This window comes from Cydia strobilella, chromosome 14 (genome assembly GCF_947568885.1).
Source record: "Cydia strobilella chromosome 14, ilCydStro3.1, whole genome shotgun sequence".
Classification (NCBI taxonomy): Eukaryota; Metazoa; Arthropoda; class Insecta; order Lepidoptera; family Tortricidae; genus Cydia; species Cydia strobilella.
In genome coordinates, this window is record NC_086054.1 from 5,460,293 (window position 1) to 5,483,328 (window position 23,036).

The 23,036-nt window shown below is 37.3% G+C and overlaps 1 protein-coding gene across 1 annotated transcript in view; it reads right to left on the reverse strand.

Moving 5' to 3' along the window:
- Positions 1–23,036, reverse strand: part of LOC134747442 (neuropeptides capa receptor-like) — a 118,333-nt gene that overhangs the window by 57,559 nt on the left and 37,738 nt on the right. The window lies entirely within an intron of this gene.

Here is a 23,036-nt window from a genome sequence, read left to right on the forward strand (position 1 = left end):
CGTGAACGCTGCTCGCATTAACGTATGCGGAGTGAAATCTGGACAAAATTCAATGTCGTATTAAATAAAACAACGTGCTTACTTTTCATAAATTTTCATGTATTTTAATAATGTATTAACCAACGATAAATGCAAGATAAAGTTAACTCAAATGCGAGATTTTTAACGGAAGTTGTGGTACTTTAAAGCCATCGGTGTGATCGGTGTCAAAAACACACGTTGGCATTTTTTTTAGTTAAAATTTTATCTTCTTTAGAAAAACTTTTTTAGGAAACTTCGTATGTTCGACATATTTCACATTCTCGTCCGTTGGACCATTGGTGTCCTCAAAATAATAGTTACCTTATAACATTTAAAACTTTCGCGTTTTGAACACATATTAAATCACATTTACAAACGGGTCTATCGCAAATTTATTTTGTTACCTTTATTTACCGACGTTTCGACACAGGTTTCACTGATCTTGGTCGCGGCTAACTGACGTCCCAGCAAAATGTCAAAACAGAGATTTGTGTGACTACCTTACGAAAAGTGCATTCAAAGTTTGAGGTAGACATCACATTTTCAAACCACCCACTACACATAAATGTTAATTATTGTCAATAGTCCGACACGCAACACTCACAACATCCGCGCATACATCCGAAGATCCCTTGGCTTTAACTTCTGGATCACTGGTCCCCAAGTTGCCGATAAGTTAAAACCATCTTCCCTGTTAAAATTTCTGGGGTGCTTCTTGATTTCAATCGCTTCTCGCACAACTCGAGGATAATAATGGCGTTCAGTGGAGACAACTTTTGGTTTATGAAGCTCAATCCAGTGATTTGCGCCAAGAATGAAATTCACACATGAAATAGAATGTGAGTATCGCGATGGTGTTCTTCTAGATTGACCACAATTTCAAGAGAAAGAATCCAATGCCCATGAAACTTACCGGATTAATTGACAGATATATAAACTTTAAACTGGCAGTTGGATATAATTTCAGTTTAGTTTTTTGTTTACTTTTTACATGTTCAAAACTGTCCAGATTTCACTCCGCATACGTTATAAGTGCTTGAGAAAGGAGACCTAGGCTCTCCGAAACATGTCGCGCGAGTGACTAAAACAAGTGAGTCTAAACCGTGAAATTATTTAATGTTAAAGTATGTCTCACAACAGTTTACATTGGCTACTCAGTGTTGCCATTTTCCAAAAAAAAGTTAGACCGATTTTCGAAAATTTTGTACCCCACGATGCTCATACCTCCGCATCATTTAAACTACCACCTTTTGTCTTTTTTTTTTTTTTTTAGCGGTTTAACTGAATTTTTTTATTATGACAATATAAAATCGTTTATTTCACATAAATTTGCTATTACATAATACAGATATTAAAAACCTAAAGTTGCATGGGGCATCGTCCCCAGGACGCTTGCTGCGTTTCCCCGCTGGATTGCCAGACTTAGCCGCTGAGCGAAATATTCGCCCGCTCGAAAATCGCCAGACACCCAGACAAGTTTATTTGAAATTTCTTTCACAACTTGTCTGGTGTCTGATGACCATGGCCCAAAGGTTTCGACTGCAAGCGCCGCAAATATGTAATTCTCTTTTAAAAATGCATATTTGCGGCGCTTGTTAAATTGGGCGTCTTCTGCAGCCGTCCCCGTCGTCCTTTTGTCTATCTTTATAACATTTGAAAGTATAACCGAATTACACTCCCCCACGAAAACGATCTGATAAACATTTTCAATGTTAAAAGTACGTAGTCCGTAGTACGTACCGTATCTCATTGGCTATCAACTTCAAAGAGAAAAGGCTTAGAGATACTTTCGAAGAGCTTTTTATTTAAGCTGTTTAAGTCTGTAGACTAATGTAATTATTTCCCTTTAATAACCAGTGATCGGAAAGGCAGAATATAAATACTTAAACTTGGTAGAACAAAGTCATGAAGTGGAGACTTCCTTGTGATAACATTTTTTTTCGGGACTAAAGTCCCGGAAACTTACTAAGTAAGTAATATTGTTATAAATAGGGTAAAAAAGCGTTTTTATTTTTTAATATACCTACCATATTCAAAACGCATCCTCAAAATTATTTTTGTTAATAGTATTTATGTCATCTCGTTCATTCTCACCTTTTTCGCATATATATATGTATAACCTAAGTCCCCAGCTTTTTTTAAACGTCATAGTCCTAGAGGCCTCTTGTTAATTTTTTTGCACATAATTTGAGCGCTATTCGTGGTAATTTGTGAATGAATGACAGAAAACGTTTATTCACAATGAACATATGGTAACATAAGATCTTAATTTATATACATTGCTTCCCATTATACATTCAGTCAAGATAGACATGTGGAAATATTTGTCAGTGATATACAAGTCACTTAGTCTAGTAAATTTAAAATTAGATAAAATTACAAATTAGAATTGTAGTAGGAGCTAGGGCCGGAGTAGAAAAGAAACTTCGTTGTAAAACACTAATATTTATTGTTTATTTATAACTCTATACAGTCCACTTTTATACTATCAACACTATTATTTTGGTAATATTAGTAGCGCAATCGCACAGCTAATACACTTTTTAGAACACTTTTGTTAGCTCAGACTGTTGTCTTACTCCTAAGGCTGCTTGGATGACAATCGTCTCCTCAATGAGGTGCCCGGCCTCTTATTAGATCATCACCCCTCCTTTTACCTGCTTGTCAGGTAGGCTGGCCGGTAGTCACGTGACAAAATTAAAGTTAAATTGGTAAGTTCAAACGCATTACTTTTTATATAATAATATAATATAGTAAATCTGTAGAAAAAATCTACAGTCATAAATATAGTGGATCTGTTATTAGCCGGACCAGAGTCGGACTCGCCCACCGAGGGTTCCGTACTTTTAGTATTTGTTGTTATAGCGGCAACAGAAATACATCATCTGTGAAAATTTCAACTGTACTATCGCGGTTGATGAGATACAGGCGATACAGCGTGGTGACAGACAGACGAACAGACAGACAGATGGACAGACGGACAGAGGAGTCTTAGTAATAGGGTCCCGTTTTTTCCAGGATGGATTTAAAAGCAGATTTGTTTAAAAATTAAGGTACCTACCCAAATTACTAATTCCACGTAGAGAAAGTCGCGGGCAAAAATGTGAAATATATCTCCCAATAAGGATCATCTTAATGATAAAGAAAACAATGTCAACAAGAAACAGTAAGAATAAAACAATTTCTGAATCGAAATGTCACTTCCATGAACTCGTTAACTGAGTAAAAAACAGTTTTTTGACAAAAGGTATCTCTATTTACGCCTGAATATTTCGTCGCATTGCTCGTTTCTTATCTCGTCAGGTAGGTGCTTGAAATAAGTAGGTCCGATGATTCTTGGGTTCCTTTTTGAAGACTAACATATTAGCAGGCATTGCCTCGGCATTTGACTCGCAACACATCTCATAATCTCATATTATTATGTAACTACGACAGCTGACTTGGTTAGCGTTCGATACATAATCTAATATTTTAACGAAGTTTGCTTTATTAAATCACATTTAGAAACGGGTCTATCGCGAATTTATTTTGTTACCTTTATTTACCGACGTTTCGACACAGGTTTCACTGGTCGTGGTCGCGGCTAACTGACGTCCCAGCAAAATGTCAAAACACACAAATCTCGGTTTTGACATTTTGCTGGGACGTCAGTTAGCCGCGACCACGACCAGTGAAACCTGTGTCGAAACGTCGGTAAATAAAGGTAACAAAATAAATTCGCGATAGACCCGTTTCTAAATGTGATTTAATATGTGTTTAAACCGCGAAAGTTTTAAATGTTATGAAGTTTGCTTTCACAGAAATATGAACAATTAAAGGGACCCACTGACTATCAGTCTGCCGGACGATATCGGCCTGTAAGTTAGAACAAAAATTTGACAGTTCCGAACAACTGACAGGCCGATATCGTCCGGCGGACTGACAGCCAGTGGGCCCCTTAAAATATTGTATTTAAACATGAGTGTAAATACAAGGATACAATTGTAGATAAAATCATGTTCATATATATTTCAAAGTGTGTGCTATGTGATTACGAAATAATACTATAATATTAAATATATATACTGCCGGTAGGCCTCCAACAAGATGGAGCGACGACCTGGTGAAGGTCGCGGGAATTCGGTGGTTGCGAGCGGCACAGGATCGGTCGGAGTGGCGAGCCTTGGGGGAGGCCTATGTCCAGCAGTGGACGTCTATCGGCTGACATGATGATGATGATGATTAAATAAATATTATAGGACATTATTACACAAACTGACAGTCCCACGGTAAGCTCAATAAAGCTGATGTATATATATAATATATAAATACAAGACCCAGGCCATGACTCAGGAACAAATATCCGTGCTCATCACTGCATAAATGCCCTTACCAGGATTTGAACCCAGGACCATCGGCTTCACAGGCAGGGTCACTACCCACTAGGTCGTCAAAAAATATCTCGTCAAAAAATGTTTTTTCTTCTTTTTCCTAATCAGAACACGATACCGAATATGCCCAATGAACGGATCCCCACTATTTTAGCGAATGTTTCCACGCTACCCTTCAAAATATGCGCCTAAGGGGACGCCTAGCGACATCTACCCTTTCATTTTTATTCGATTATATCTTATACTATGAATAGTAGAACCATATTCTGAAGCAATTATGAAAATGTCCAGTCAATTTGCGTGATCTCGTTAAGGTGCGTGTTACCACAGAATATAGAACAGAGATATCCTAGGAGATGCAGGACATAAAAAAAGTAATATAATTAATGTAAGTATGTATGTCTGTAAGGTATGTGTATGTATCTGTGGGCCTTTGTTGCCTGGTAATAAATGATTACTAGATTTTATTTATAGGTTAAAAACCCACCGACCGAATATCTGTAGTATATGGTTTATGTTTCTGAATTTGGCAATTTATTTACATGTTTGTTATTAAACGATTGCAGCGCCACCTGCGTTGAACTTTACAACAGAAAAACACTAACGAACATTTACACTTTCAAGTTTAAAAGCGGATACCTGTTCAAAAAAATATTTTTATATGTATACACCAGTAGGTATTATCATTAACTAGGAAACAAATCAAATTAATTTATTAGATTAGTGTTATTTTTAAGTTGAAACACTACTTATAAATGACTTATTTCTTTATTTAAAATCCTATGCTGTATCTCGATAAGGCCTAGTTTCTTTCGCGATCGCTTTCGTAAAATGAGGTGTACATGTATTGGCATTAGGTAGTCGAGCAGACCCTAGGCAGGCAGGCCAAACCTTTTTCGTTTTTATTTGGGGCAGGTCGTCTAATTAGGCCAACCCTCCATACAAGCCAAAAAACTTTCGCGACAAAAAACTTTTCTACTTCTTCTTACTCTGAACACGATATCGAGTATGCTCGTAAACGGATCCCCACTATTTTTTTTACACCTTGTATTGAGAGTTCGCCAATAACAAAAAAACCGGCCAAGTGCGAGTCGGACTCGCGCACGAAGGGTTCCGTACCATTACTCTCAAAAACGGCAAAAAAATCACGTTTGTTGTATGGAAGCCCCACTTAAATATTTATTTTATTCTATTTTTAGTATTTGTTGTTATAGCGGCAACAGGAATACATCTTTCTAGCTATCACGGTTTATGAGATACAGCTTGGTGACAGACGGACAGACAGACAGACAGACAGACAGCGGAGTCTTAGTAATAGGGTCCCGTTTTTACCCTTTGGGTACGGAACTCTAAAAAGAACACATTTATTGTCGCAAAAACAAAACAGCAATGGACATAGAAGAAATAACGCACAATACGTACAAAAGGGTTGTTGACTGTACCTATTTAAATAATTAATCAAACAATATTTTACATTACGCATTAATAGCAATAAAAGAAAACTTAGCTCTCTATGTACTTTTGACACAATTTCTATTTAATAAACCGGTAGTAGGTACTATTTAATAAACTATAAAGAAAACGCAATATCAACTTCATAGGCGTTAATTGTTTTGACAGTTCGAAAAAGGAAGTTAATTTAACTACAAGTAACAATTACAATTACAACCACAGGTACAATAAGCTTAAATTACATAGCTTGTGCTAACCCGAACTACTTAAACTAATTTTAATCAAGCAGAAACGTCTAGAAATCAATCTAATAGAGTCAGACCAAGACAAGTCAGCAACGACTTTGATAACACACGCAGTGCAAGTGTTATTTTATACGTCATAATTTCATAGAAGTTTGACGTTTAAAATAACACTTGTACCGCGTGTGCCATCAAAATCGCTGCAGACTTTTCTTGGTCTAACTCTATCTGTTTTCAGTGCTCTGTGACACCATAAGACAGTGGAATATAGATTACCTCTGGGAGCCCGTGCGCTGCAGATTGCTAACATTTAATAGGGTATTCTCCTACTAGTCAAATCAGTTTCTTTTTTAGAACTGTCGAAACGATTTGCTTATATGGGATTTATATAAACCTTACATAATGACGTCACTCACCTACTTTTAGGGTTCCGTAGCAACAAGGTACAAAAGGAACCCTTATGGTGCGACTCTGTCCGTCTGTCTGTCACATTGCTAAATATCTCGAGAACTACTGAAGCTATCGATTTGAAATTTGGAACAGGTATGAACAGCGCTAACCTTAACACATTGGAAGTGTAATTTTTTTATTTTATTTTTATTAATTATGTAAAATTATATAAAGAGGGGGCAAACAGTCAAAGTCTAGTTACTAAGTCGAGTGGGGTATCATTTGAAAGAGGTCGAATTGAACATTACAAACAATTTTTTATTTGTTTTTCATAGTGAAAAAATATTTACTTATGAAGGAAAATGTGAAAAAAATACCATTCCCCCCCCCCCACCCCTTATCTCTGAAGTTTACCAACGAAATTTTTTGAGATTTTTACATAATAATAACATTATCATAAATATTACAGGAAAAATATAATCACACCTCTATCTTAAAAAACTTTTTTTTAATTATCAAAAAACATTTTCTAATTTAATTTATATTTGCGAGTGTTTGTTATTCTTGAAATGTCTACGAGATTACACTAAAAATACCTTCTTTCAAATAAAACAAAAATTGTTGAAATCGGTTCACATGATGAAGAATTAAGTATCCTTGAAAAACCACCATACATACAGGTCGCGCAAATTAGTTAGCCATTTGCCGATAGATGGCGCTGTACAAAATTACGCTTAGTATACTTCTGGTCAAGTCTTTTGTGATTCTATTTACATGAGAAAATTGAAAGTTTGTACGGAACCCTCGGTGCGCGAGTTAAACGAACCCGCACTTGACCGGTTTTTATTTATATTTCTATCCGATTTATTAAATAGAAGTTGTGTTTAAAAATAACTGCTATCTATGTTTTTCCAATAATTATCAGCTTTATTTCATGCATGGTGTAAAATAATTTATGATAAATACAGTCAAATACACTATTGACATTGTCTGCTTCAACCTATTATTATATATTACAATGATCGATGATCTTTTTAAGAAACTTTGTTAGGGGTCCCTCGGAATATGTGTTTGTGAATATTTGATTTACTATAATCTTTTACTCCTGACACCCAGGGGGCCCCGAAGGAGACAGTAACAGTGAGCAACCGAGTCTGGTCGGGTCGAGTGTTAGTTTAATTCGCTTTCTTTACTTTCCAAATGGGCCCAAAATTCTTGAGTGCCCAAGGGCCCCAGCCCTAGTTTACGACGCCCCTTCATCTGGCTCGTGGTTTTCCGTCCCCCAGTCGAGGTCTCTAGAATACGGTATTTTCGTTATATATGTTATAAACTAATAAAAAATATATTATTGTTCTTTAAGTTACAAAATAACATTTAAAACTTTCGCGTTTTGAACACATATTAAAATATTAACTATTATATTATTATCAGTACGCAATACACGGTCGTCGTGAACGCTGCTCGCACTATTAGTGCTTGAGAAAGGAGACCTAGGCTCTCCGAAACATGTCGCGCGAGTGACTAAAACAAGTGAGTCTAAACCGTAAAATGATTTAATGTTACATATTAAAACACATTTACAATCGGGTAAAATCGGGGTGGGTTAATCGGGGATCGGGTAATCGGGTTTTTCGTGGGGTAGTCACACAAATCTCTGTTTTGACATTTTGCTGGGACGTCAGTTAGCCGCGACCACGACCAGTAAAACCTGTGTCGAATCGAAACGTCGGTAAATAAAGGTAACAAAATAAATTCGCGATAGAGCCGATTGTAAATGTGACTTAATAAGTAGCAAAATATCAACAAAATCTTTAAAAACCGACCAAGTGCGAGTCGGACTCGCGCACCAAGGGTTCCGTACTTTTTAGTATTTGTTGTTATAGCGGCAACAGAAATACATAAACAGAAATACACAAAATTTCAATTGTCTAATTATCACGGTTCATGAGATACAGCCTCGTGACGGACAGACGGACAGCGGAGTCTTAGTAATAGGGTTCCGTTTTTACCCTTCGGGTACGGAACCCTAAAAAGTAGAAATGACTGACACAACCGAATCAGTCGATTAGCGGGGCGCGGAGGGGTGACGTTAGGTACTCTAGTCTGTCCGAAATTAACCAATGTCCGTGATTATCCCACTCTCCCCTACCATTGTTACTTCATAAATAAAGCAGTTCAGTAGCAGCAGATTAGTTTCAAGTTCCAGCAGGGAAAGGCATAGTTTCAATAGCCGACAGTTTCAATAGCCCACAGTTGAAGAATATACGCTTGGGTACGGAATTTGCCGCGGATGAATTTGGTCGCATTGATCTGTATAATACCCTTCTGCTCGCGATTTCATCTGCGTGGAATCCCGGTTACCTACTATCGTATTTATACTATTATAGTAGGGATTACTCGACATTAAGAGGATATACCGCGCTGACGGGGTGGATCCTAAAATTAGTGCGATTAGGACAACTGCAGCTTAGACAAAATATCCTGCGTAAAAATCTCAGAAATTGACGTTTCGTTCTCGACATTATCGTCCTCCAAAACTTAACCAATCGTAACGATTTTTTTTGATTTTTGCGTTTATTGTTCCCGAGTTTGTATGCTAGGCGTCTGTTTACGGCGCATTTATTTAGCCGGCCGTTTTTAGCGCTGTTTGAAGTAACCTAGTTCTTAAAAATCTTAAAAACAAGAATATCAATAAAAGCAAAACGTACAGACACAGACACTGGTAATATTGAACTCATATAAAAAATATTCATCTAGGGTCAGAATCCAGAGAGGAAAATCGAGAACGTTTGTATGGAAAAATCACCACGTTGTCCCATGCTTAAGCTGCTTAAATCCCATCTGGGTTTACCTACTTATACATGTTTGAAGTGACGCATTTGGTGGCGATTTAGCCTTTTCCTTGATAAGGGTTAATAATCCTCATGACAAATAAAAATGAGGCATTTTCTATGAAAACGTCGCGCGGGCATTGTATTTATATCGGTGCATCGTTTATAATGGCGTAAGCGCCATCGACAATAAGGTCCCTTTTTATAGAAAATACCACAATAAAGTGGACGTTTTAATCAGACTTCTTAGGTAAGTAAATATATATTAGTATATTTTAACTTGGTCCAATTCTAATTAACTTTTATACCTACCGTGTCGAATAAGTCCGAATACACATCTTTTTACCTTGGCTCTAAATACACGTATTGCAGGCCATCAAATTCTTATTTTAAGTAAAAAAGTATGTTGACGTTGAGGTGGATCTTAAATGCCATGCTTATAAAACCGAGAAGATGAATAATGAAGGTAGGCCGAAAAGCAGATGGCGGGACGACTTGGACGCATTTTATCCGGATTGGCGGAAAAAAAAAAGAAAGAAAGATAAAGATGTATGAAAAGTCCTCTACACGTTTTGTCCCTCAAAAGCGCACGAATGTTGCAACTCTATAGGTAGTACTACTGTATACTTTCTTTGAGATTCCACCGATTTACCAGCTCGCGCTACTCCGGTTGCCTGTCACTGTCAGCTTTCAGTGTCAGGCTTACTTATTCGACAAGGTCATCGCGGACAAAACGGCGACATTGCAAAAGAAAATTTGCACGTGTACACGAAAATATCTGAATGAAAACTGACAGCGAGTGGCGTGTACATGACAATAGCAATAGGTTACTTTTCCACTAGTTAAATCAGTTTCTTTTTTACAACTGTCAAAACGATTTGCCAATATGGAATTTATATGAAAACTGCTATACCTATAGTGACGTCATGGTCAACTCATCTATAGTTGGTCAAACCAAATTGTCATTAAATAAGAACAAGAAAAACTATACTCATCCTTTTCTCTTGGGTGCTAGTACTAGTGTTAACAAAGATAGTATGATTCTCTCTGTCGATGTTCGAAATGAGAAAGTCCTTTGACAACCTATTTTTTTTCTGTCCGATTTATTAGAAATTAGAAATTTTAATAAATCGATTTGATTTTTTTAGAAATTGTGTAAAAAACTAACTGCTATCTATGTTTTTCTAATAATCATCTGGTGCTTTATTTCATGCATGATGTGAAATTAATTATTTTAAATACAGGGAAAATCCCTATTGTCGTTAAGGTGCAGTGGGTTCAGCTGGCAAAGATTTTGTACCGTAGCGCTTTTTTAGATCATAATACGGTTGCCAAAAAAAAAGGCAAAAAATATGAACAGCAAGCTCCAAGCTCTGCCTTCCGTATCAACTGGAACACTTTTAGACAACTTTACCTTCCGCCTTTCCGTCGCTCTCCGCCTGGGAGTGAACTGTGTTGCCCCACATCGTTGTCGCTGTAGTGACCCAGTCGACCGGTTGGGCCACCATGGACTATCCTGCGGCAGAAGTGCTGGGCGTGCCCCCCGCCATGCTGGCCTTAATGATATCATCCATCGGGCCTTAGCCAGTGCGGGAGCACCGGCGGTTTTGGAAGCGACCGGCCTCGCCCGCGATGACGGTAAAAGGCCCGACGGCATGACCCTCGTGCCATGGAAGATGGGACGGCCGTTGGTTTGGGACGCAACCTGTGCCGATACCTTAGCGCTATCCCATCTCCATGGCACCGCAGTGAAGGCTGGTTCGGCTGCCAATTCGGCCGAGCTCCTCAAGCGGCGCAAGTATGCAACCATAAATAGTGGTTGCATATCTGAGCCGTTTGGGGTTGGAACTATGGGGCCTTGGGGGGAAAGTGCCCATAGAGTTTTTAAGGAATGTAGCCGCAGGTTAGTAGAGTTGACGCGTGACCAGAGGGCTGGTTCATATCTAGCACAGCGGATCAGCATTGCCATACAACGTGGCAATGCTGCCAGCCTTCTGGGCACGCTGCCAATAGACGGTACTGATTTGGGGCAAATTTTTTATTTATAGTTTATTTTTAAGTTTAGTTTTTAATTTTAGTTTTTAATTTAGTTTGCAATTTTGATTTTTTTATACTTAGTGTTTAATAAAATGACCATACATGAACAGCAATTTTGAGGGTTTTTAGAAACTTGATCGATTCAAAACTTGATTAACTTACGCTCGATAGAATAAAATCACGAACACAGGTATAAAAACGCACCATTAAAAATGACAAATTTTCATTAATGGTATCAATCGATCAGGTTTATTTTTAAGGTCAAATGTCTATATGGGACCCCATTGCATTAAAGCAATACAAAAGTCAGAAATGATAGTCAAAGTCCGACAGTCGTACTTCACTCGCGAAACGCTCCTAAAAAAACGATAAGTGAACGTGACGTAAAGTTCACTGAGAGCCTATCTTGAATGTATGGACAAAACATGAAAATTGCGTTTTTGTCGGTTAAATATTTTTTTGGATAAAATGTAAGGAATTGAATTACCCTTATTGTAAGGAACCCTTACTTTTTTCCTTTTTGGAAGTTAAAAATTAACTTAAATTTTGAAACTTTCTAGTCCTGAAATTTTGTATTATTTCCATATATTATTTTAATATCTACATTATTCATCACCTCTATTTTAACTATTATTGCACAAATGCCATTAACATGAACATTGCTTCTAAAAATGCGTAATTTTATTTTTGATCGAACTCATCGATTAGTGGCTCTGTGAGCTGTAGACCTCGCGAGAAAAATTTAAAACTGAAAAATGTATGGCTCCGCCATTTTGAAAAAAAATAATATAAAAACTGTATCGACAAAAAAGTTCACGAGAATCGGTTGAGAATTGCGACTTATGGAGAACATCCGGGCCTACGAAAGCATTTTTGCCCAAGCTGAAACGGAGACCTTCGCTAACGCTCGGTCAAAACTAACAATTCAATAACAATGATATCCGCGGTCCCGGCGGCTACGCACGGATGCAGGATGTCCGCTCAGGGCTCAGCTTATGACTAGATTAATTACTTTCTCGGAACTTGTGTAGGAAATATTATAAATTTATAATTCCACTAAGACTTTTTGGAAGGTCCGGTCAGATGGCATAAATAAAAATAAAAATTAAAAAGCCTTTTATTTTTTGCATCTATTTTCACAGATTAGTCTTAGTGATGCAAGTATGTACTTACAATTTAATATCTAGGTATTTACTTATATATGGATGTTAATCTTAGTTTTTTTTACATTTCACTGAATCAAAAAATATTATTTATTTAAAAATATTATTTTAAAACTAGGTAAATAACTTATTTTAGCTTTTTTTCTTTCGTTATTATGCAAGAACCCCTCTATGTGGGTAAGTTAGATTTAGCTAACTTTGGTCAGATGGCAATGATGGCATATGCTTTCATAAAACCTCAATTCTTGGAGGTCTTGGAGTTGGTAATTTAATGTAACAAAACTAATTAGGTAATATTATAAAAATCACAATTGTAAAATTAATAGACATTTTTGTTCCTACACTACCCAAAACTGTAAAAATAATATAATCTGTCATGTAATTAAAAATTTGACATGTAATATGTAATAATATTATTAATAAATGAGTTACCAAAGCAGACTCTGAGCTCATTAAAGATGTAACCGAAAAAACGCTAAGATGGGGAGAATTCGTTTATATTTTTTTATTGTAGTTTACCATTTTTTTATGTGCAGGTTTTTTTATAATTTGTATTTTTTCGTTAGGTGCAAATTTTGTCATTAAAAAAATATGTAGATGATAATATTTTTGTTAACTTTTTTTTTATACCACGACGGTGGCAAACAAGCATACGGCCCGCCTGGTGGTAAGCAGTCACCGTAGCCTATGGACGCCTGCAACACCAGAGATATTACATGCGCGTTGCCGACCCTTTAAAAACCTGTACACTCCTTGGACATGTGACGTAATAATTTAACAAATTATTTAATCGGCTTTATCGAAACTAGTCACATTACATTAGCCCCCTGTCCTGTCAAGTTTAAGCTGTTTGAGGTCAAACGTGGGTAAACCTATTTAAACAGACGCCTATCACTCACGTCTCAGTAAATTGGCCCAATTGTGTAGTTAGAGGTCTCATGTGCCCTTTTGAGAGATATTAAACAAGTTCAAGTAGGACCCGAAGGCTATATGTAGTGCTCTAGAAAGTAATGAGAATGCGTTGAGAGGGCTCTGATCGACCGCAGGGATAAAGATTTGCAACGGCCTCCCTAGCCCAGTCAGTAGTGACCCTGCCTGCGAAGCAGGAGGTCCCAGGTTCGAATCCCGGTGAGGGCATTTATTTGTGTGTTCATCACGACTTTTGTGTTAACTGCGTGGTACAATCAGTTGCGCGAAAAGTATCTGCCACCATCTAATAATTTTCCAAACAGAGATATATCTCGACAGTTCGCGTTCAAAAGTAGATATCTGCAACAGTTTAATTGTTCTGAATATAGAGACATTTCTCTCTGTTAATCTATCAGAGAAAGCTATGAGAAATAGATACTTTTGACGCTAAGTCTGATACTTTTGATGCTGATTGTACAAAAAAATACTTTTAATCTGCATACAACGCCGCATGCCTCGTCACCGGCAGTTTAGATGGCATGGCAAGTTTGCGCATTGGCGTAATGCTAGTGACAACTATCAGTGCACAGCTATTTTAATTTCAATTCCTAGGCAAAATTGAAATGCTGACCAATGTTAGGATGCGTTGCGAGGGATGTGTTTTTAAGAACCAATAGAATCACTGCACGCTGAGCAAGGAAAACAAATGAAGTGATTGTAATGGTAAACACATCCCTCGCAACGCATGTTCGCACATCTTTGGATGTAACTCAGCCTAACTCTGACAAATTGACACGATACTAATATGATGATGATGATAATATTTTCTCTGTCAGTTTACTCTTAAATTTAGAGGAACGCAGATTACAGCACTAAAGTAATTTCAAAATTAGTAATTAAACTTTTTTGTGTGTTCTCTAAATTTGTCCTTGAGTGTAGTTAAAGGAAATAACAATAAGCATTAGGTCAATAAAAACAACCCCCGAAACAGCAAACTCGATAAAAAGGTTGTGCCCAACCGAGTGTGAGGGATTCCTTTCGTGTTTACCAGACTTGTTTGTATTGGACAAAATAATCCTATTTTGTTGTAAGGCGCTCTTTGATAAATATATAGGTATATTACGTATATTAAGCTCTGTTATACCTACTCTATCTAAATACCCCTGTATTTTCTTACCTTAATATAACTCGTGTCTTAATAACTCGAAATTAGATCAATATTGAAATAAGCGATCATAACAAATATGAAAATATAAATAAGATCAAAAGCATGTTTTTCATATATATTATTACCTACATCAGTGGATACTAATTGAGGTTCTACAAATCATTACATAATATTATGATTAAAACGAATAATAAAAATTAAACTAAAACTAAAATGTAATAAAATAAATCTAAAATAACACTATAATAAATGTAAAAATTCCTCCTGCTAATCTATACTATACAGGGCGTCCCACGCAATCTGAACGAAATTCCTCATCAAATGTTAAAATTCATGGTCTTCCTTTTATTTCTGACACTATGTTATTTAGCAAAAAATAATCCTTCTGATGAACCCTTTCGATCGGTATGATAAAGCTACAGGATGATTTTTTCTCGTGTAGCGGGTTCGATTCCCGGTTCAAACGTATAATTATTCAAAAATCTATGAACGCAGTTAAAATTGTTTTTAAAATTAAAATAATGTCTTCTTTCAGTAAAATGTTCTATCTACAATATTTAAGGTACTTTCCCTCCATGTGGCATGGGCGTGGGACATAAATATTATACTAATATTATAAATGCGAAAGTCTGTCTTTCTGTCTGTCTGTCTTTCTGTCTGTGTGTTCCCTCTTCACGCTTAAACCGCCGAATCGATTTAAGTAGATGAAATTTGGCATAGAGATAGGTTGAGTCACTGAGAAGGACATAGGATAGTTTTTATCCCGAAAATCATCCGTTAAGAAAGTAAAAAGCGGGGTGGGTTTGAGATAATTAATGAATGCCTGCTAATTTGTGTGCATAATATGCTCAAATTTAATAATTGCTATGAGAATTTTTCCAGGCGCTATACTTACTTTAGCTGCTGTTACTAAGTCCACGCAGACGAAGTCGCGGGCAAAAGCTAGTAATATTATAAATGCCAAAGTTTGTCTGTCTGTCTGTCTGCCTTTCTGTCTGTGTGTTCCCTCTTCACGCTTAAACCGCTGAACCGATTTAGATGAAATTTGGCATAGAGATAGGTTGAGTCCCTGAGAAGGACATAGGATAATGGGCTGGGCAATGTTAGGTGTTGCATCATCACTTCTACGGGTAAACGCCGAATGCAAGTTTACTTAATTTTCGGGCTTTACCCAAAAGCTTGGGTAATACTATAGATATACCCATGTATACTTAAGTTTACTTAACCTTCTACCATAGAGTAACTTATACTAGAGCGGTACTGTCATAGTAAATTTTGTGACCACAGTAAATTCACTGCCATCTGTCGACACACTTTAAAACTAAAAATGAAGATTTATAAAAATACGACAAAATGTATTTAAATATGGATAAATGATTTTTTTAAATTGCATTAGTTATTTTTATGATTTTGACCCATGTTCTTTCACTGATATGCGTTAAAATTGTTAAATAACAAACGAAACCGTCAACGCCATCTATAAGACTGTAGGCCAAAACTAGTAGCGCCCTCTGAACGAGAATCAAATTTTCTTGATTTTCGAGGCACGTTTTTTCCTTAGACTGTATCCATCTATTACGGAGTTATATCTATCTTTGGCACTGACATATTAATTAAACGCTAGCGTGAACATTACTTACTTTCTATGCATCTCGCTCGTACTGACATATTATATTAGAGTACTACTGTCAGTGACTCATAGTACGGATACTAAATCAGTTAAATTATCTGACACTTTGTACGCTTTCTTAGTGAAATTGGTAGTTATTACAACTTTTTTAAATAAACGGTATGGTAAATCTGTTATGTGACTAGCTATCGAATCGATACAGTCCCTCGAGGAAGGCGTCAAGATTGCTAATTAAATTTATGGCAGCCGTAATGTGATCCAAAAAAGCTCGACGACTTTAAAAAAACTCCGTTTTCTGAGTCTAATAAAAACTTTTCATCTAGCCTGTTAGGAGCAGTCAGCATTTTTAGGGTTCCGTACCAAAAGGGTAAAAACGGGACTGTAAATAACAAACGAAACCGTCAACGCCATCTATAAGACTGTAGGCCAAAACTAGTAGCGCCCTCTGATCGAGAATCAAATTATCTTGATTTTCGAGGCACGTTTTTTCCTTAGACTGTATCCATCTATTACGGAGTTATATCTATCTTTGCTTCTAGTATGCCCGTAACACGTTCTTCATTTTAAATGCTTCGCTGAAATCTGATTTAAAAAATCCTTACTTTTATTTAACCTTTTTATTTCATTCCTATACCAGGAATTTCAGTAAATGGAAATTTATTATTCTATTAAGTACTTATGCAAACTTAAGTTCCCAATTACATTTGGTTTCCGGGAATTGCTTTTATTCGCTGCTTCGAATTCTAAGTCCGAGTACAAACAGCAATACTCCTAGCTGTTAACAGTTAACAGTCCTACCTACAGGTAACAGTGTGGGCGATGGTACGTTAAATGCGTTATTATATTGCTTATTTATAAATAAATAAATATAAATATTATGAGACAATCTTATACAAATCGATCTCGTGCCACAGTAAGCTCAATCCAACCTTGCCGCTCAATCAAGCCTTGTGTTGTGGGTATAAAAGACGACGGGGTATATAATAGATAATAATATAATATTTCAGCCTATATACGTCCTACTGCTGGGCACAGGCCTCTAGGCCACTTCAGATTTTTTTTTACCTCGATCCTTACGAGCGAGCTAAACTTCGCCTCCCATAAAATAAAATAAATAAATAAAAAGCCTTCGGTTACCGCGATAGTTACTCATGAAATAAAACTATGAAAACGGATTATATCGCGTATATTGAATTTATAATACATCCCGACGTTTCGAACTCCACGAACGCTGTAAAGAGTTCGAAACGTCGGGATGTATTATAAATTCAATATACGCGATATAATCCGTTTTCATAGTTTTATTTCATAAATAAAAAGCCGTTTATTCACACTAAGTTTAGGTTACATTTGTAGGTTGAATCTATCTTAATTTGCTTAGTGGTGAACCCCTCTTTGGGTGAAGGCCTCCTCCAACTCAATCCATTTGCTTCTGTTTGAAGCTATTGCCATCCATTGCTTGCCCACAGCCTGGGATAGGTCATCAGCCCAACGCTGCTGCGGCCGGCCAGCGCGCCGCCCTCCTGGTGGTCCTCTCCATTTTGTTGTTTCTATGGTCCACCTCTTGTCAGTATAGTGTGATATGTGGCCAGCCCAGCGCCATTTTAGGGATAAAGCTTGTGTGAGAGCATCGACTACTCTGGTCTTCCATCTGGTCGCCTCCCTTAGAGTTTACCAATTACGATGCATTTAGGATTCTTTATGGTAATAATGAAAAAGGGTAAAAAAAGGTAATGAGACAAACAGTAGGTACCTAGTAAGGACAGTTTATTAGTTGTTGTTTAGGCTAAGCTTCGCTTCCCCAAAAAGATAACCAATTAGGATGCATTTTGGATTCCTTATCTTAGTTTGCAAATGTCGGCCGTCACAAAGACTTGACTGCAATAAACTTTACCTGAGCTAACATTTTTTTTCAACACTTTTTTTTTGTCGGAGTGGGAATGCACTTACGCACGGTGTGTGGGACTCGCCGCTCCTTTTCCCTCTCTTGGCGAGAGGGGGGGAGAATTGGCCCTACCCACTAAACCCACGTCACGCCAAGATAACGGGCGCAATCGAGCGAATGTAAACTTAACTTGAAAGTGTTAAGTTACTTTGACAGCGGCCGCCATAACCGCTATAGTGGTCCTTGGCGCTGTGGGTACGACTAGTAACGACCACTTTAGCAGTTATTGGCGTTCAAAGGGTTAATTTTTTTTTACTTGTGCTCAATGGCTGGCTGGGACGCCCTGAGACACGTACCAATAGATAAAGTGACAGGTGGCGACTGCGTTGCGGTAGTGGGAAATGGGATATGTCACGATCAATTTCCTTGATAAATTGCGTTGCTTGCCGAATTGAGAGTGACATCGTTAATTTCCGGTTGCTGCAACACTTCACCAGTAAGGTTGGCTTTCCACTGAGGCGGAGATGAGAGGGGATTTGCGGGAATCAACCAATCGCATTGGTTGTAATCCGCATTTCTTCTCCGCTTCGCTGGATTAAGTACTGCAACAGTAATGCCGCTGCAGTCGAATTCCTTATGTAACTTACACTCGAGTGATTGGGTACAGTTTATGGAGTTTATGGGTACAGTTAACCGGTCTGTTTAACATTGAGTGCGGAAATGACGTCACACACTGCATTTAATTGTTTGTTGAAAGTTTTGGCGTTTGGAGAAGCCACGGAGAAGCTATAAATCCTCAGTAGTATTTTTTCAGACTCGAGTCCTTTGAGACATCTACTTTAAGATTCGACTCAGTTTTTCAGACTATTAAGTTGAAACTCAATTTAAAAAGTTTTCTCAGAGAACTCATATTTATTTTTTAGCTTTTTGACAATATTTTAGGATGTTTTGATATTAAGCGTGTATTTTTAATCTTTTGGGTTTGCCTAATGTAAGTCTTAGTTTACAAATATATACAACAAAGATAGAAACATGAGATATTAAAGAAAACAACGTTGTTTCCATACTTTTGGCCTGGGGTGTACTCTTGTATCAAAACACTATAGCGGTCATTACATTTACATAGTGGCCGGGCAGTATTTGTAGAAAAGCGAACCGGCCTTCCCACAGTAAGGGCTCCGGCAACCATTTAGATGTAATTATTAAGCGCTTTACTTTACTGTTCGGCAAGAGCCGAAGTTTTTAAAACCTAATTTGAATCTGATGAGATTTATGAGTAATTATGGAAAAGTGACTTACTTTAAGTGACACTTGCATGGCGTCCGTTGCTTGGTGCATTGTACGTTCAAAACTCCTCAGTCAAGTTTTTGTAATCAAAGAAACTCAGTCACCATATACCAGATATTCCAAACAGTCACCTGTTTAAATTTCTTCAAACCGTGATTCAACAGTTACCGAACTTGCTTCAAGTGGTAGAAATTTGTAAGTGGTAGTCATAGACTTTGTACTTTCTATAGATGGGCTATACGCGTGCGCCCGTGAGGGACAGAACATAAGCAATGCGACGAAATTAAAACCACATTTTAAACGTCCTGACAACATATCAAAAATAACCTACATAATTTGGTCGGGTTCATATAGCCGGTCACAAACACAACTTTGTCAGTAGAAAAAGGCGCGAAATTCAAATTTTCTATAGGACGATTACGTCGATAACCATACGCGCCTCCAGATCACGACTCAGTTTTTCAGACTCTATTAAGTTGAAACTCAACTTGAAAAAGTTTTCTCAACTTCAACACACGAGTATTTTATAGACTTGAGTTCTTCTCCGAGAAATATTTCTTAAATAAAAAAAATTAAATGTAGACAAGTTAAATTAAGCCTACGAAATGCTTGACGGAGTTATTCGAAGGCTGCAGTCCTTTTGAGTTGCGCTTAAAAGAGACTCAACAAAGACTCGATTCGGGACTTAATTACTATTTAGTTTTTTTATAAGCGCTGGGTCTCTTAAAAACGAGCTAAGCCAAGTTCTTCAACTTTAGACTCAAAAGACCGGCTTCATTCATCATTCGCTTGCCCTTGTCCCTTTCACTTGGGGTCGGCGCAGCATGTCTTTTTCTTCCATACCTCTCTGTCACCCGTCATCTCATCATTCACTTGCGTTAGTTTCATATCATCTTTCACACAGTCCATCCACCTTTTCCTCGGTTTTCCTCTCCTCGTACCTCCCTCCACATTCATCACCGGCAAAAGACCGGCTTATCTCAGGATATTTAAGAAACTAGGTAGTGTTACGGATGACCCGACTGAGATATTTTTACACCTCACTGAATGACTTAGACTGTACACATTTCTGAGTAACTATGAATTATTTAATATTTATTTTGATTGTAGGTAATTGACGTAATAAAGCGGCCTTTTGGCCTATTTGCTGAATAAAAATAAATAAACAAATATTATAGGAAATTCTTACACAAAAAATTATATGATTTGATTCCGTTACCATAAGGGATTATTAAGGGACCAATCCGTATTGCCAATATAAGTATACCTACTGGTTGATGCTTTTTTCGATTAAAAAAGGCTTTCTTGGTTATTCGTTTAATCGTGGTAGTTAATTAATTACATAATTTGGCTTTAGTTTTAATCAAAATTAAGAAGGACGCAAGTGCGTGCGAGCGCGCCAGTGTCGTATGCTATGTAGTCTTGCAGCGTTGGCCGTTGTCCTCTCAGACACTCTCGGGGAGGACTTCCGAAGAATCCCGAACACATACTTTCGTGTTACTCACTGCTGATTGTATAACAGATAAAAAGAAAAACATAAATAACGCACCACTAAGTAGTTACCCGTTCAACCATAAGAAATCTCTTAAAAATACTTAACAAAATCGCGTAAACGCAGGTACGCTAGAAAAATAATGGCACCATTTAATATAACGTTAAATCGACCACTCCGAAATAGGTCCTCGTCCGACTGCGGAAGGTTTAAAATCCTTTGAAGGTTCGATGTTATTACAGTTCATTGGGCCAAAAGAATCGAGGGTTACGGCTCATATGCGGTTCGCGCTTGATTTGTTCTGGAGTCTTTTTGGAGCTTAAGACAAACGTGGAGGTGCGCGAAATCGCCTTTTCATACACACGTAGTCCTCATTTTCCTCTCTGGATATTATTGAAAATATTTTGACACAAATTGTTGTATATAGAAGCGTCCGTCCCCATTCCTCTTAACAATCTAGTAAATTAGAAACTTTAAGAAAAAAGCGGTTCAATAAGTTCGACGTTACGAGCAAGTGTATTTAAAAAAATACTTCTAAGGGTAATTATCAAGGGACTCAATGAAAAAAATTGTCAAAATAATGTACCTGCGACCTTCGCTAAAAGAAGTCCCGGTTCTTGAGTTTGCCTACTTTCAAAATTTCATACTTTTATAAGTATGGGTTCAAATTTTGCGTCCATCTTCGCTAGTAACATAGGCAAAACTGCAAGTTCATAACAAACATAAGAAAAATAAATAATAAAAATAACGGTGGGCCTTTTTTGGTGCAGGTACCTTAGAATTAAGTTTAATATTAGAGCCCAAGCTAAGTTAGCAGCGATTTTGATAGCCTAGACTGTGCAATGTTATTTAAACGCAAGGCTTGGAACCGGTTTTAAAAATAGCGATGAATACCGGTTTATTTCGGTTTTACTCCGAACTTTCATAAAAACACGAACGTTTTAAGAACTTTATTGTAACCTACATAAGCCGGTTTATTCGACAAGCGACGAGACGGCCGGCCGGCCGCGGGTGGTGTGCCATGTAAACAAAGACACCGACATAGGACGAAACCGATGTTCTAAACCGGTCAATATGACAAGAACTTTATGGAAATATTCTCCTAAAACCGGTTTAAAAATAACGATTTTACGAACGAGACCAAAATTAAAAGGTTTTGCGTTAAGTATGTAGGTACATGATAACGGAAATTAAACCGGTTTCCGAGCCTTGTTCAAATGTTATAATTTCATAGAAGTTTGACATCTAAATTAACACTTGCACAGTTTGGGTTATCAAAATCGCTGCCAACTTAGCTTGGTCTAACTTTAGTGCGCCAGAGCGCCTAGTGTACCTATAAAAGAAACATCGTAAGGACTAATCCCAATAGGGCTCAGTTTTGCTACCGTGTTAAAAGCTGAGATAGCAGACGCTTCCGTAAAAACAAGCGCTTACGCCAATTCTTGGGATTAAGGTTGTCATAAAGCGGCTGGAACTAGGTCACCAAGCGGACATTTTCTTTTCGGAAACAACCAGGAAATATAATATGTATGTGTCGTGGCCAGATCATGGAATTAGATCATTTCATGATAATTATGGTTAGGTCAGGATTGACCTTTTTCATGATGTGGCCAACCGATCATTTGATGAAATGATTGCCACATCATGAAATGATACATTCTAAGATATGGCCACGACACATGTATATTTGTATTTTTTATAAATGGTAGGTAATAGGTACCTAGGTTTATTTATTTACTGTAATTGTGTCTATTAATTTTTTTCTTTATACATATACTATATATATTTTACTTTATATATTTTTTACAACGCCTACTCTTTTTGATTAACATTCCCTTATTCCATTTTCCAAAGGTTGTCTGGAAGGGATCGCATTTAGCAGTTAGCTCCTATTATCTATCTCTTTTTTTTCTGTAACTGTTAATTTTAGTATTCTATTATAATATGATTAACGCGTTCACTGCCAGCGCCAGCTACGCGCTACGCTAGTAGCCGATTACGTGGTTTATCCGATTTGTATCGAAAAGCGCCTACGAACAGGCGCCTACCCAAGGTGACAATCGTTGATGAAAAACTTAAATAATGTATGGAAATAGTCACGTTACTTTTTGTAATAGCATCCGTCATCCCAACATTCTTTCTTTTCGTTTGGCGTTTTG